Below are 16,363 nucleotides of genomic sequence, written 5' to 3' on the forward strand. Positions count from 1 at the left end.
GGTACCCGTCTCAGCTCGATCGGGTTTAGATCCTGTATGATCAAACTAAACCAACTTGCTAAATAAACTAGGTTTAGAAAGTAGGGTATCACATTTAAACTTAGAGTGAATTGTCTTCTTTCTACGAGACCAGATAAAATAATGTGAAAATACTAAAAAAATGTGGTTTTATCTTGACCAGGAAAAATATTTGAGTTAATCATTGTCACACCCCACCTCCACTCACCTGAAGGTTGGTGATATGGATATGCACATGTGTCCACAATCCATTAAAGATCCACGATGTAGTACTTTAAGTGCATAAAATTATGAAATGCTTCTACGATCACAAGATATTAATAATAGTCAAATATACATAACTGGTGAAGTCTACTAATATTTACCATATTTACCAAAATGTTTTCACAGCGGAATATTAATTACAGTTATGCCCTTAGGGCTACATCTGACATGTAAATAAAAGAATCAAAAGGGAAGATGATACTCTCATCTTCAGTGTACTCCGAAAGCACAATCATCGCATGCATAACAGTCCTCGTGTATGACCAGCTCCTTGTCTTAGAGGTCACTTCGTAGAGGGCCTATTCCTCAGCCACAGTCTCTGAAGGGTTCCTTGAATCCATATCTAAAAAAGGGGCAACAACGGGGGTGAGCTTCCATGAAGCCCAGTGAGGGGAACACACAAACATCCACAACAAATCATGAAATAAAAATAATAAAAATGCCTAACCAAACCAATATGAATACATTTATATGAATGCAATGCCATGATCCAAATTATTAGCAAACAAACCTAATCAATAGATTCTAAGTCCATAATGAACATTAATGCTACTGCAACATAGGTGGTATCTCCAGTCATGAATGTACATTATCAGTCCCTAAGGATACAAGCTAGTTGCGAATCAGGAGCATACCGATCCCTACATAGTTTCTTTGGTACCCAGTAAGCCCCTATTAATAATCCTTCATAATACCACTACATCGAATCCAACATCGAATGTAGGGTATACCCACCACCGAATCCAACATTGCATGAGGGTTTGTCACAACGCTGGCATCTATGCACATCAGTCACTGAAAATCATCCCCAACTTCGGACCGTCAGATGGTAGGACTAGCCAATATGTAAACCCCTATTGGCAAGGGTTGTAGCACCAGGGTGGTTATCCCAGCCCAAGGCATTCTAATATGCCACAACACGTTGCAATCACACTCACACACCTCGTGGGCATACAGTGCCGGCACCAACCTTTGGCTACCTTGTACCCCACACTCACACACCATGGGCATGTGGTATCGGAACCAACCTTCGGTCACCTCGCATCCCAATCTCCACAATACACTTACACATACACTCATCTTGGGCATACAGTGCCGGAACCCAACCTTCGGCTACCCTGCATCCCAGTCTCCACAACACACTCTCACACACACATATTCACAACTGATGTCATTATGCAACATCCACATCCAACATAAGTAACAAGTTTGTAACACGAAATTAACATGCTCATCCACATATGCATTATAGCATAAACATTCTATAAACTAAAATCATACAAATCCCCTCACCTCAAGTCCTAGATTATGATGGACAGCCGATGGCCTCGCGCCGCGTTGTCTCGTCACCCCTTGGTTCTATTCCTAGGATAAATAAATTTTTCCTTAGAAAATAAATAACCCATAGAGAAATGAGACCCTAGGCACATGTTCTAGCTTCATTTCATATTTGACTTTTCTTTGAAATCGTTCTCATATTGGGGGTTTTATGACTATAGGGTTGTTTTATACATGGGGAATGTTTACCTATCTCAATTAACTTAGATTAAGTGTATTCAACGGGTTGGTTAAGATGGTTTTACACATTGCACCCAAATTTCTCTAAAGTTCCAGTCGCGACTAAGCTAAATTAGGGAATTTTGGTTGAGGGTTTATGTGGTGACCACCAATGGATTATGTGGTCACCTAAATCCACTATAAATGTATTTAATTTCATTTTTCCCAACCCAAATTTTGGGTTTAAATTGTGGGGTATAGAGGGTTTGGGCAAAACCCACCATTTCTAGGGTTTAGTTACCCAAAATTGGGGGTTTTACTAGGGAGGGTTCATGGACTCAAATTGATCCATCAATCTTGCTATGATTAGTCTCTTACACTAAAACCCTCTCCCAATTTGTAGTTTTGACAAGTGCAAAGGTGGGTTTTAGGAAATTTGGGCAATTTCTCCATCTATAGGTTTTGTGTTGCCCAAATTGGGTCTTTTGATGGGGGTTTCCTAAAGGGGAGGGTTCATAAACTTGAAATGAACCCATGATTTTGCTAGGGTAAGTTTTCCACACCAAATCCCCTTCCCTATTTGTAAGTTTAGAGAGTGGGGAGGTGAGATTCGGTTGGGGCGATCTCTCTTAGCTCAAAACAGAGGAAATGGGAGAGAGAGAGAGAGAGAGCCTGGCTCATGGAGTTAGAGTGAGTGGTGCTTACCTTAGTTGGTAGGAAACCCTTGCTCCTCCCTTCCTCTTCCTTCCTTGTTCTCCTTCTCCTTCTTCTTCTTTCTCTTTCTCCTTCTCCTTCTCCTTGCTTTTACTTTGGTAGATGGAGAATGAATGGTAATAGTCTATTTATAGTCACTTAATTAACTAAGGCCTGTTTGGGAGAAAAATGGGTTTGCAACCATTAATAGGTTAACTCATTATTTGGAACTAATGGCCCACCTTGGGGTGACCCGATAAATTAATCTATCCCTGATAAATTAATCTATCACCCAGTAGGTGGTTCCAACCAATAGAGGTGGTTTGAGGTGCACGGGTGCGAGAGCCCGGGCCCCATGGCCTAATAACCCAGTTTTGACCGGTATACCTCATTGGAGGTTTTCACTGGAGAAAGCCGAATTGGTCCCTTTGTGTGGATTTAAGTTGAATGGGGCCCTTCTAAGGTTAGTCCCTTTGTGTGGATATTTAAGTTGAATAGGGCCCTTTTAAGGTGTTTCCAGTGTGTGGGCCCCACCTCATAGTACGTTGTATTATTTAAGCCTTGAGATTTTCTCTTGAGGTGTGAGGGCTAGACTAACCTTTTCTTCTATGCCCGGAACCCCTTCTAAATTTTTGAGGCATGAGTAGCAGGTGCAAGTGTGGTCATCATTCGCTTCTCGGAAAAATACAGTTGCTACCCAGTATTTATTGGTACTGGTGGCCTCTAGTGCCTCATCTGGACAATTAAAATAGGAATTTTAGGGCACGGGTATAACAATCATAGGTGGGAATGAGTCAGATTCTCAATTCTTAACCCCAGTAATCTTGCAGCCCAAATCCGTTTGGTGAATTTGCAAGACAAAAAAAGAATCATTCTAAATGGTTTCACAGTGAGACTGGCAGAACCCACAAGTAGGATCAATATCAATCGATTTTCCAAGGATATACTTTGTTTTATTCATGTAATATTTATGGCGTCTTTCTGGAAAAATCCATGGGTAGAGGTAAAATTTTACTTTATACGAATTTTACAAATAGTAAAACAAGCAATGGAAATGTGATTTTACTATAAAATTTGTTTTACTGACTATTTTAACTCGAATCAAACAAAAGCATGCTTTGAGCAATAAAATATAATAGTTTATAGTAGAACACAACCTAGTGCAAGTCACAATATGGAAATACATGCGATACATATTGGTATACCAAAGATGACCCGCCCATCAGTGGTCGAAATGTGGTAAAAAGCTAGTTAAAGCAGGGGATTGAGCCAAAGCTAATGAGGCTCGTTAAGAAACGAACTCTCCGTCAGCAGAGCCATAATGGGACTTAGACTCTCGCACAAAGATGAACTCCTGGCTAGCAGAGCCACATTAGGATTGGACTCTTCATCACCACGAGGATAAGCTGTAAGGATTAGGAATGTGACTCAAACCCCTATCTAGGCAAGACTCCCCTAACTAAGCAGGGCTCAACTTTGTCTTGGATTCTTAATCAAGTATGAACACTCCAAAACAAATAAAACTACATTGCCTCCATCCTATAAATAAGAGACATAGGGTCCCAAGGTATCTCATTCCACAATTCAATGGCTACTATTGCTCTTGTTCTACTATTTATTGTTGCACGGATCCGACTTAAGCATTGCAAAGTCCTCCCCTCAAAGTAAGCTCTATGCATCTGAGGCAAGCCCAAAAAACTTTGAAGATACTATTTTTCCCTTGCGCATTTTAGTAGTCAATGTAAAAAAAAAAAAAAAAAAAAGTCCTAGGACTTGTAGAGCTGATAGGACAATAACCAAATTCAATGAGAGTATTGGATTGATCAATAACACAAATCAGACCCTAAAACAATGGACCAATACTTAGTCTAAAATTTGAGGACCAATATTTTTAGGTTTCTGTCTAGCCAACAATCCTACATCAGCCAGATCCTATATTATGATCCTCTTTAGACCCCGTAGTAACGGAAACCTCATCCACTAGGTGCACTCTTTTTAGTTGTATTTTTTTTTCTTTTTTGGGTAAATATTTGTAGCTGTATTTAGAGTTATATTTTAGAGTGGAACTCTAGTTTATATGTACTTTTACATGTACTTGTAATCAATATTCTAAGTATTGGCATTGGATTGGCTATATCAATCATATCGTATTGAATTTGGCTGAGACCGATGCTGATACCTGATCAATCCAGATTGGGTATGGTGTCAGAACATTGGTTATAATCATAAAAAAAAAATTAGTTTTCATTCTTTTAACTAAAGGCTTAATTGATCGATCTGAGATATCTAGGACCTGGGATAGCCCCTATAATTATATGAAAAATGAAACTGATAATAAATAAAGATAAGGGGACATAAGCCAAGAGAGACAACTCACTCTATCACACTTAAAACCCATAAGAAAACACCTACAGAAGATCTACTACATTCTAAAGACTAGTAAACCATCTTTGTCCTCTCGAATGATGAAACTAAGATCACCTAGAAGAGGTTCATCACCGTAGAAAATCAAATTTATTATAGACTCGCATGCAAAATTTGATAATTAATCCACTGTTCGATTGCTTTCCTGAAATGAAAACATGATGTGAGCTCTTAGAAAATTACAGAGGTTGATAATTTCCTGAAACCAATACCAGCAGCTCCATAAATTACAAGATATATGAGTAACCAACTTCACAATTAAGGAGAAGTCAGAATTAACATAAAAATTGGAGAGGCCCAATTTCCCACACAATCTTAAGTCATCTCTAAGGGCTCTCAACTCCGCTATTGAATTTGAACAAATCGCATAGAAATTGGAGAATGCCACAAGACATTCCCATTGTTGTTTCTAATAATGCCTCCCCCACAATAATGCATGGATTCTCTTTACTTGCACCATCAACTAGAGCCTTGACTTGATTAATAGGAGGATTTAACTTAAATACTTGCATAATAGGTCATCTCTCAATGAAAGGGATTTAGAGAATTTAATGGGATAAGTGATCTCACAAATCCAATCATTAATTCTCTCAATTTTGATAGTTGAGGCACATGAGCCTTCACCATATATTTTTCTATTTCTTTCTCGCCATTATTTTCAAACAATACAAGTTGAAAACAATCCCATTTGGTACTCGCAAATACCCTTGACACTAGCATGGGACTGCCGATGTAGAATCCTAGTAGCGAGCTCCTAAGTTGAAATAACATCAATGTCTTTTATTTTTCAAAAAAATTCTCAGACCTTAGAAGTAGTTGTTCCCACCAATAAAGTGTGGGTTGTCGTTTCCCTTCAAGGATCCCTGCAACAAGAGCATTTAGATGTCAATGGAATATCAATTTTTATCAAAGCATCATAGATTGGAATCTTCCCATTTAAGATTTGCTATGAAAAAAATCAACTTTGGGAGGAATTAACTTATTCCATAACCATTTAGAGTAAGGAACTTGAGGAGAATGCAATCGGATCTCATTCCATGTCGATTTGGTAGAGAAAGGGTCTAAACCAATTTGTTAACTTTGCTTGATAATATAATGCTGAAGTTGCGAACACTATCCCTAATCTTCGAGAAGTCAATAACATTCAGCACGTTCTAATCCTAATTACCATTGCCAAAAAGCACATCTTTTAGCCGAGTCTCAATATTCACGTTAAAGGCGCTATCAAAATAGTTGATTAGGGAGCCCATACGCAACCAATTATCAAACCAAAAATTCACCTCACCGGAGCCAACCTAGTCATTTTGGACTTTAATAAGATAAACTCTTTAAGCTCTAAGGCCTTCCACCAAGTTTTAGAACCCACTTGCTTGTATTCAGCCAAGGCAGTATGGTTACCCTTAAAAAATTAGCCTTGAAGAAGGCACTTCATATGGAATTCTTTTAAATAATACTCCACAGTCCCTTCAACTGCATAGACATACTAATATCCTTTAACAACGGATTCCCAGTCCCCCTTGATCTAAAGGCCTACAAACCTTTAGCTAACCCACCCAATGATGTCACTTACCAAACTCTAAAAAACTCCATAAAAAATCTGCACAAGTATGGTAAAAGCTTTGCATAACCGATGTTAGGAATTCTAAACTAGCAAGGATGTGAATCGGCATGGAAAAAAGCACATGCTTAAGAAAAACTAGCCTACCCCTCAAAGTTAGAAGCTTCCCTTTTCGACCTGCCCTTCTCGTGTAGAGAGGTGCCCCCAAGTATGTTAAAAGCAGAGATTTCTTCACAAACCCTGTAACGTTGCCAACAATTGTCATATGGGTTTCAAAACTTTGGAGCTTTTAATGTAGCAACTTTTATGCTTAGTTGCTAACTGGCCAGAGACATTTCATACCTACTAATAAATCCCATAATTTGCTTTGAAGGGAACTTTAATCCTTTTATAAAAATAATTGTATCATCAGCCAAACATGTTATGAGAAATGCCCAGGCAATCCATAGGAAGATGATAATATATTACACATCCCTCTGTAAAGAACTTCTTTAGCTCTCTGCTAAGCACTTCTCTTGTAAGAATGAATAAAGTAGGAGACAATGGATCACCCTGACGGAGACCTCTAGAGATTTGAAATAGCCATTTAACCCACCATCCATAATTACAGAGACCCAACAATTTTTTATAGTTTTCTTGATTAACTCAATCCATGTTCTTGAGAACCCGAATTTTTTAGATCTTCATAAATAAAATCTCATTCCATGCGATCTTCAGCCTTTGCCATATCTAATTTCAAGACCACATTGCCACCTCGAGATTTTCTATTTAGATCTTCCACAACACCTCTTGAATCAATGCAATATTGTCAAGGATACAAAAGCTCTGTGCTCCTCAGAAATCAATTGAGGAGAAAGGTAGCCAACCTTGTAGAGATAATTTTACAAAGGCTGATGGGTCTAAAATCCGACATTACCTCTTGGGTTTCCTTCTTAGGAATGAGAATGAGGTCAGATGAGATGAAACTTCTTGGGAAGAAATCCCCCAGAGAAGAAATAGTTGGCCACCACCCACACATCATGACCCACCATGTCCCAGTAGTAATTAAAGAACTGCCCAGTAAATCCATCTGCCCCTAGAGCCTTGTCCTTAGATAGAGAGAATTGCTTTTCAACCTCTTTCATAGTTTGGATCCAGGAGGGATAAACATTGCCCTTTGTAAAGACAAGTGTTGGAATAGACTCAACCAAATCATTGTCTAGGATATGAGGTTGAGCAGAGAGAATATTAGAGAAGTAGGGTACGGCCTCAGTGTGCAACCCATCGGCACCAAAAATCTAATCCCCTTCCTCATTTTTAATTTTCTCCATCCCCATTTTTTTTTAGCATTAACCATGGCATAAAAAATTTTGATATTCCCTTCCCCCTCCTAAAGCCATTTTACTCTTGATTTCTGCTTCCAAAAAATTTCCTTTTACACTGGAGGTGATTGCAGGCCTCTCTAAAACAATCTTCATAGCATTAGAAGGATTTAAATCATATTCTGCTTTTTTCCAACTAACATCATTCCTCAACATTTCTAACATTTTGATTAATATTCCCCAAAACATCTTTGTTCCAAACCTGGTATGAAGAAGCTTGAACTTTGAGTAAAGAACAATAAGAGGTGAACCACTCATTGATGGCTCCCAGATGTCTTTCACAAAGCTTTTGAAATCAGGATGAAAAATCTACATTTGCTGAAATTTAAAAGATGGTACTCTAGGGGCAACAGAAGCCGAAAACTCAAACCAAAATTGCACATGGTCAGAACGAATTCGATTAAGGTAATGCACTTGGGAAAGCTCTTTCTTGATATAAAAGACTTGATCCAGAAGTGCCATCAAAATATTGTCCCCCCCTTGATTATTGGTCCATATAAAGGCATTAACATTATAGCCCATATTGATTAGCGCAACCTCGTCCACAAATTTACCAAACTCCTCCATTGATTGAGAACAAGGAGGCCTCCCTCCTACTTTCTCAGATGGATATATGATCATATTAAGGTCCCCGCAAACAGCCCATTAAACAGTAATCGGACTCAAGAAATCAATAAGCTTCACCCAAAGCAACCATCTCTCAACCAAAGAACACAAAGCATGAGCAAATGTAGCAAGAAAATTACAATTAGTAGTCGTATCCATGTAGTTGAGAGTAATAAATTGAGCATGCTCCTGTACAACTTGAACCTGGATATAATCTTTTTAAAAAACCCAAACTCTCTCTCTCCACCTTCCATGCCATTTGCAGTTCAATAACGCATCTCAATTCTTCTTTGATAGATTGGGTTTTCAAAATAGAAAATTTTGGCTCTGATATTGCAATCATATCAATTTTGGAAGACAAAAATAATGGATTTCATATGCCTACACGATGGCTTATTTCCAACTCCCCTAATATTATAAAATAGTAGATTCATTAAAGAGCATAGGGTTTACCAATAGAAGGGCCCTTGACCTAAACATCTGGCGATCTGTTAGGAGTTTTTCCCATCATTCCAATATGGGGTGTCCAGGGGAGCTTGCTTCATACCTCCATTTACCATCTTAAACTTTTTATCCTTCTTAAATTTGAAGAAGGTTTCTCTATTCAAGCATTGAGAGTAGCGCTGAAGGTTTTTAAATCATTGAAAACTATATTTGGTTCTGTCTGCATAATCATCTTTCCAATGTTTGGAATTAAGCAATGCAGTACCTGAGTGCACCTTAGAGTCTTCAATTCCATTAACACATTTAGGACAAAGGGACTCTCCTAACACATCATCCCCATCTTCGGGCTCACTTGTTTGAACATTTGTTGCCTCCTCATAGCCCTCATCATCTCCTTTGTAACGTTTCCCATGGTAACATTAAATCGTCTACCTGTGGGCCTCCAATGACTTGAGGTGACATTAGAAGGGATCAATTGATGCAAATCTACACTATAAGCCTCAACCCCATTATTTAGTTGCATGAATTTGAGTATCAGAGCCAATAACCGGGGTAGACCGCCTCCCTTCCCACCTTCAATTGTTGGTAAGGCAGACCATACCATTATTGCCTTCAACCATATTGCATCATTCCCTACCACTCTGGTATTCCCAACCACAGAACTAAGCAGCGTAAAAAATCAAATTCGTGGGATGGCAGATCGGCAGTCTCGTCCTCTCATCAAGTTAACATTGTCATGCAGATTGAACCTCGGAAGAAGCAAAAGAGCAGCAACATTAGCGGACCCCTCACCCCTCATCCTCAAATGATTTGCAATAGCAGGACCAATAGCCTCCTTAACCTGGTGAGCCAAAACCCTGTGCCTTCTTGAGGCAATTTACAATCACATGCCTTAACTTCTAGCAACCCTAGCAAAAACAAGGGTTTTCTTTCGTAAAACCACCTTATGTAAAAAACCAATTGAACAACAACCAATCTACATAGGATTTTTGTGGTAGGCTAATCAACCTTCTACCATAAAAAAGAAAATGTTACTCAACCAAGATTTTAAAAATCGGTGAATTGGATTGGAAATCGTCCAACATTACCGATCCTGATTTTTTGAGTACTTGAACCAGTTGATTTTTGGATTAAATCGTCAAGAATAGGGGAATATTGTATGAATTGGAATTGACAATGATCACTTCAATTATCGATTAGGATTTTAAAACCTATACTCAACCTTTTCAAGTGTAAGAGCCTAGGAGTTCCCCTAAGATTTTTTTCATGAATGAAAATTTTGAGCTTTGCTTCAATGGTTTTATGTGAATCAGAGGCTATTGTGGGAGATAGTATCAAACCTCAATGCGGATTTTGAGGGTGATCAGGTGGGAGATCTTCTTCCCTGTGAAACCAAGTACATACACTGATTTCACTTCTTCCTTGAGTTTTCTATGAGAATCAACCATTATTTGCCTTCTAAATATAAGACTGACCTGTTGTTACAATCTAAAATTTGTAAACAACGGTTCGAGTCCATATGGCCCTATTTAAATCTGATTTAGAATAATCAAATTCTAAATTAGAATAATATTAGAATAATTGAGATTTCAATTCAATTAATCAATTTAACCCATTTACTTAAATAATAATTTTATAAATATAAAAATTATAATATTAAAATATATAGACAGAGTTCGAAATTCAAATACAAACTAAAGAAAAAAATGTAATTCCATTTATCTTATTTGATTATTTCAATTTAATTTTTCTTAATTCGAATTGTTACCCAATCTAATTAGATGTTAAAAATAGATATTAGTGCCTAATGCGAAAATTTTGCGTTATGTTTATGGTTGGCGGCACTTATTCGCCCTGAATGAATCTCTATAAAGACAGCATTCGAAGAAATGCCTCTGTGAAATCTAACATCTTAGAATGCCATGATCATGGGTCTCAAAGAACAATATTCATTAACAGACCTTTGGTTTGTTCATGAAGATCCTCAAGGCCATTTCTGTGATTCTTGAGCCTCAATCTTGGAAGATAGGTTTTCCTTGTGCTTGCTTCATATTTATTTTATACTTATTTTACCTATTAAACACATCCCCTACTTATTTCATATCATACATTACTTTGACGAGATTTTGAGGGAGATTAGTAACATGGTTTACTCCTCAGTTTAGAGGGCATGTCTTGTGCATATCTTCCGCCTATTAAGAGAATAGGCCCCATTCAAGCGGTTTATCTTTATTCATTTATATCAGCTGCCACACACAATCTAATATAAATGATTTCTATGCTCCTCTCGTCACTAGATAAGAAGCAGAACACGCGATCACCTACAACCCTTTCCTCTGTTGGGGATTCCCACATAATGAAAATGGGTGGCATCATAGTATGCTTGACATCAGTGGCGCTCATGTATATCTTGGAGTACTCCTATGGCCTATCTTGTAGTACTCCTATGACCAATCTATCACCCATGCATTCTACGCTTGGCCCTGTCCTGTGTGAAAAATGCCCTCCTTATGGCACAACTTATTCTCGTAGTTCAGAGAATATTTGAACAATTTCATCCATTTTCACTACTTTGTTGTTCTAAGTTAAATTAAATATATATATATATATATATAAATAAATAAATAAACTGCCTAGATAAATAAGCATCTTTCTACCCAAAAATTTACTCTCACGTACGGTAATTGGGGTAAATGTGAAAGATGTTTAACAATAAGCCAGCCAATAACAGGGTATTCTCCCTAAATATCTTCGTTATTATGTGAAGCAGGACGAGACGTTGTATTTCCCTTATAAGATCCATCTGTGGTTCCTTGTCTCTTCTCTCTTGCAATTGGATAAACTTAATTAATTAAGCGCGTTTGGGTGGGACCATGGCGATGGACAGCATCATCAATCAAAGGTATAGCAGAAAGGTTTATCAGAAAAAAAGTCATTAGCAGTAAGAAAACAAATGATAGATATTCCTACGGCGCATATTCCACCAGAATAAGATATTTTATATTCGGATTTCGCAAGAAGATTCCAATTTCCTTTGATGATATCCAAGGACAAAGGGTACTCTAAGCTGTGGTTTATGACTTAATGTTTATAAATTAAAAAAGAAATTATTAACAAAGTTGACGAAATAAAATAATCCATAACATGGTTTTAAATTAATCTTAGATCGGATTAGTCAAAAACGTCCAGATTGGATCAGTATTGGTCATGAATTCTGATGCTTGACAGATCCACTAATAATGTCTTGAAAAAAAAGGACTTAGATTCTCCGTCATACAATAGGGTATTTGGCGCACATCCAATGCTCAGAAACACCTTGAATTGGATGTGATCGTCTTCTATTCTATGCCTACTTGTTTTTGGCTAGATGCCTATCAGACATAAATCCATTTGATTTAATACCAATCTGGATTGATATCAGTTGAGAGTCTTGAGCTGCACCTAGTTCCTACACTATCGATTTTTTTTTTCCGGTAGAACACTATTGATTGTGTTCTACTGTATCACGTGGAAGATTCAAGTGGCAATTTTAACGCTGATCAATAGGCCAATTTCTAATTTCGTAGTCTAAATGGAATGTATGGCTCATTATCTATTAGATATTTATTTATATTGTTAAATTTTCTTTAGAATAGTATATTTAAAAAGAAAAAGAAGAAACACTTCTTCGGAGCTATTAATTTTTTTTGGAAGGTATTCCTACAAGGGGGTGTTAGAAGGAATTTACACACTACACAAATGAGGGGTTGGAAAATAGTATAATCCATTGGGGATCAAATGGTCTGAATATGAGAGAAATTGGCCATTGTTTATTATGTGAGAAGGATAAAAAGAAATCTATATGAAGGTAGCGTACCAATATTTTTCCATAATTTCTTCAACATTTTCTTTTTTGGGTTAAAAGAAATTTTATTGTGGTGGCGAGGCAGGGGGGACACAAGGCATCCTGATTATAAAGATGAATGAGCCAAAGACTAGACGTAGGCCAATCTCCTCATACTTGCTAGAGTTAGTGCCTTCTTCGCTAGAGAATGAGCAACAACGTTCATTTCCCTATGAACATACTGAAAATTACAACTAGTAAAAGAAGCTATGAGGCACCAAATATCCTACAAAAGGCCATGGGTTTAATGACATATTTTCAAATTTTATAATTGCTATATGAATAGTGTGGATTATTATGGTAAAAAACATGCCAAACGAACCAAGCAGGTGGCAGAACAAAGACATACATAGCCAGCCAAACGGCTTAAGCCCTATGGGTTCATTCACCCAGCCTAAACCAGGCACCCAAGTCAGAAGCTGACCAACCAATATTTCCAAAGGGACTTTAGCAGTCGAACGACTGGGCCAGTGCCAATGTAAAGAGGACATTACACGTATGTTTGCCATATGGTTGTCCGGACCATTGAATAAGCCTAACTACGTTAGGTCCTTGACTGAATGAAAGGTCTCAAGTACTCACCAGATGGACAACGGGCGCAAAACTCGATGTCATGAACAGGTAGCTCAGTAGTCAAGCCGTTCAACTCAGCCGCTCGGCCTAAGATTCCAATAGATCATCCCCGCCAAGACGTGCCCAAAAGGGCTCACCAAGCCTAGCTCATGGGCTGCAAAATATGGATAATCCTAGTCCGTGAAGGATTTTCAGTAGAATATTGAATCTTCCCTCTAACGGCAACATCCTCCATATTCACTTTCCTATTACAACACCTGCTATACTTAGACTCCTACCTGAAACAGGAAACTGCCAAAGCGAGACTCTCACTCAATGGCTGCCATATTCAGCTATTAACACTCTAAGTAAACCCCTTTTTGGAGGACTAATCTTTTTTCATTCTAACTGAAATTATCTGTTTGCTTAGAATTCTGAATTAGGCATCGAAGAGTCCTCCGCCGGATCAGCCTGACGCTCACTCTCTTGTGTTTGTTCCTCTTTGCAAGACGTGAAAGTAGCCTAGGACGATTACTTGCCTCAACATGGACTAACTAATCACATACGTGGAGAGTAATGTTGACATTTTTCCAAATCAAAACCTAATTGTATAATATTTTGACCAATAAGATATATGATATAGATGCAAGCATATGGACTATCCATCTTTTAAGGAGAAAAAAAATATCCTTAAAAGAAAAAACCTCCATGCATACATATTTTAAGCATATTATTACCGTTTAATCATAGACATTAAATCCCCTTGTTTCTGTAAATGGAAACTACTTGTGTTGAATTTGATGAATTTCATTATATTCCCATTATTTTGCCAAGGAAGAGAATTGGTTATGCTAGCAGTTAAAAGAATATCTCTCTTCTTCTCCTTGGAAAAGTCCCCTATTTCTCTCCTATCCCAACCCTCCCATTGGTTGAACTGCTAGCTTGAGGAAAGCCTGCAGCATACCTAACCTCCTCCCTTTTTTTTAATGAATAGGAGGTAAATTAAAACTTGCAAAGCAAAGAACATACGATATCCTTCACCTTTTGAGAAGCAAACACAGTCATCTTCCATCCTTACTCACAAAAATACACTCACACTTCTTAAATTACAAACTTGTCAAACTTGGAAATATCAAACAGAACATAAAAACACCATGGTCAAGTACTATCTATCGATTTTGGAATAAGTTTGAGCAACAGACCGACTATGCCTCTATGGGCTGGCAGCCGGAAGAAGTACTGCTTTGACCCCTTGGAGAGGACTTCTGGCTTCTGTTTCGACTTCACCTCCTATTATACCATGATATAGTCTAACACAGATATGTAGTAGGAATATAATGTTCTTTTATCATATGAGCCATCTCAAACATGCCCTGCCACTTTCAAGTGACAACAAATCTGAATGTAACATCTACACTAGCATTCTATTGAAAAAGAACAAAACAAACCTACAAAAACATGCAGGTACTTCCTAACAAAAGGGCATCTTAACTAGCTTTTCATGTTCGTGGTTCAACATGAAAAAGTTGTCTGGAGTTTTTAACTTAGCACAAAGGATGAATGAATAATGTGGAATTCAATTAGGGTTTATATCTAACAAGGAGAGGTGGACATTAGAAAAAGTTCATTCATTCAAGGCATGTAGAAGAATCTTCAAGGGTAAGTTTGTAAGAAGATGTAGGATTCAATCCAGCCTTGAATCCCATATCATTTGTAGGACTGCCTGAACGGTACTTTTTTTTTTCCTTAATTTTTTATTTTTATTTTACTTTTTTCGGGGTTATTCCTTACGATGATCCCACATTGTAGCCATCCTATGGTGGAGATGATGGCGATAGTGAAGATGACGATGGTTGTGGTGGTGGTCTATGGTGATAGATTAGTAAGTCTTCGGGAGAAATATGAGAGGACAAAGGTGGAGCAAGAGTTAGAGCTAATCCAATTTATAAGAGAGACTCAGTTCAACCATGCTTACATGATAACATGTGGAACCCATAGAGTGAGAGTGGCAATAACAACTATCATTGCAAATAGGGGGGGGGGGGATGATTCAAATTCAAGACCAAGGCTCAGGCTTTCTATGACGAGATAGACACACGAATGGTGGTTTCTGCACTCGCATGTATCAAACAAATTTGAGCAGGGTCGAGAGTCAAATAATATAAATCTAATTAAAAAAGGGGGAAAAGAATTCCTTTAGTCGTGCAGCCCTTGCACCCAAACACAAAGGGTGAGGAAATAATGCCTTTACCCTTGTGAAATACAAAAACCCACCCTCCTTTGATGCCACATGATCCCCATCAAGTCATTGATAGGGATGTAAACGGATCGGATCTGAATTGAATTCGGATCGGATGTGAACGGGATCCAAATATTTCTTGATCGAATAGTGATACACCAAAACTGATCTGGATGCGGATCAAATTTGGATTTTCAACCATCTGTTTACTCTTTGACTTGTGTAATCCGGACCTTCCTCCCCCCCAATGAATACAATTTGCTCTTAATCCATCTTTCTAAGTTGTTTAGCTCTTTTCTTCATTCTCTGGTACCTGTCTAAACTTCAAGAACCTTCCAAATCATTAATTGATTATTTAATCGAATCAGATAATTATTTTTCAAATAATTCAGATTTTAATCCAAACACCCTTTGATAGGATCAAATGCGGATTCAAATTCAAATTTCAACTATCCATTTGCATCTCAAGTCATTGTTCCTCGTGCTACGATAGGGCCGCACAACCAAGGAGTGTCATTCTTCCCCTAACTCCCCTCTGAAAAAAAAATTAGAGAAAGTCTTGCGATTCAAATACTAATTAGCTCTTCAGTCTTCACTCTATTGGCAGATACCAACCAATTACACTAAATAATTGACTTCCTCGCTTTCGCAGGGAGTTGTTTCTGGAATAACTGTTATAAAAAGAAGTGAAAACGATACTGCTAGATTTTTAGGGCTGATTATTCTGATTCATCACCTGTGGACCAGACGATAATCTCGCAAAGGTCACAACGGCGACAACTGCTTCAAGTACAATATCGATACTGACGTCAAAACAAAGGTAA

General features: G+C 37.9%; 1 long non-coding RNA gene across 1 annotated transcript; it reads right to left on the minus strand.

The window, feature by feature from the left end:
- Nucleotides 1-291: 291 nt before the first annotated feature.
- Nucleotides 292-2,577, minus strand: LOC122088473. The gene is made up of 3 exons (XR_006143069.1): nt 2,485-2,577; nt 1,576-1,647; nt 292-625 (listed from the first exon to the last, which is right to left on the minus strand). It is a non-coding gene; the product is annotated as an uncharacterized LOC122088473 (long non-coding RNA).
- Between the last annotated feature and the right edge of the window lie 13,786 nt (nt 2,578-16,363).

Source organism: Macadamia integrifolia, chromosome 9 (assembly GCF_013358625.1).
Source record: "Macadamia integrifolia cultivar HAES 741 chromosome 9, SCU_Mint_v3, whole genome shotgun sequence".
Classification (NCBI taxonomy): Eukaryota; Viridiplantae; Streptophyta; class Magnoliopsida; order Proteales; family Proteaceae; genus Macadamia; species Macadamia integrifolia.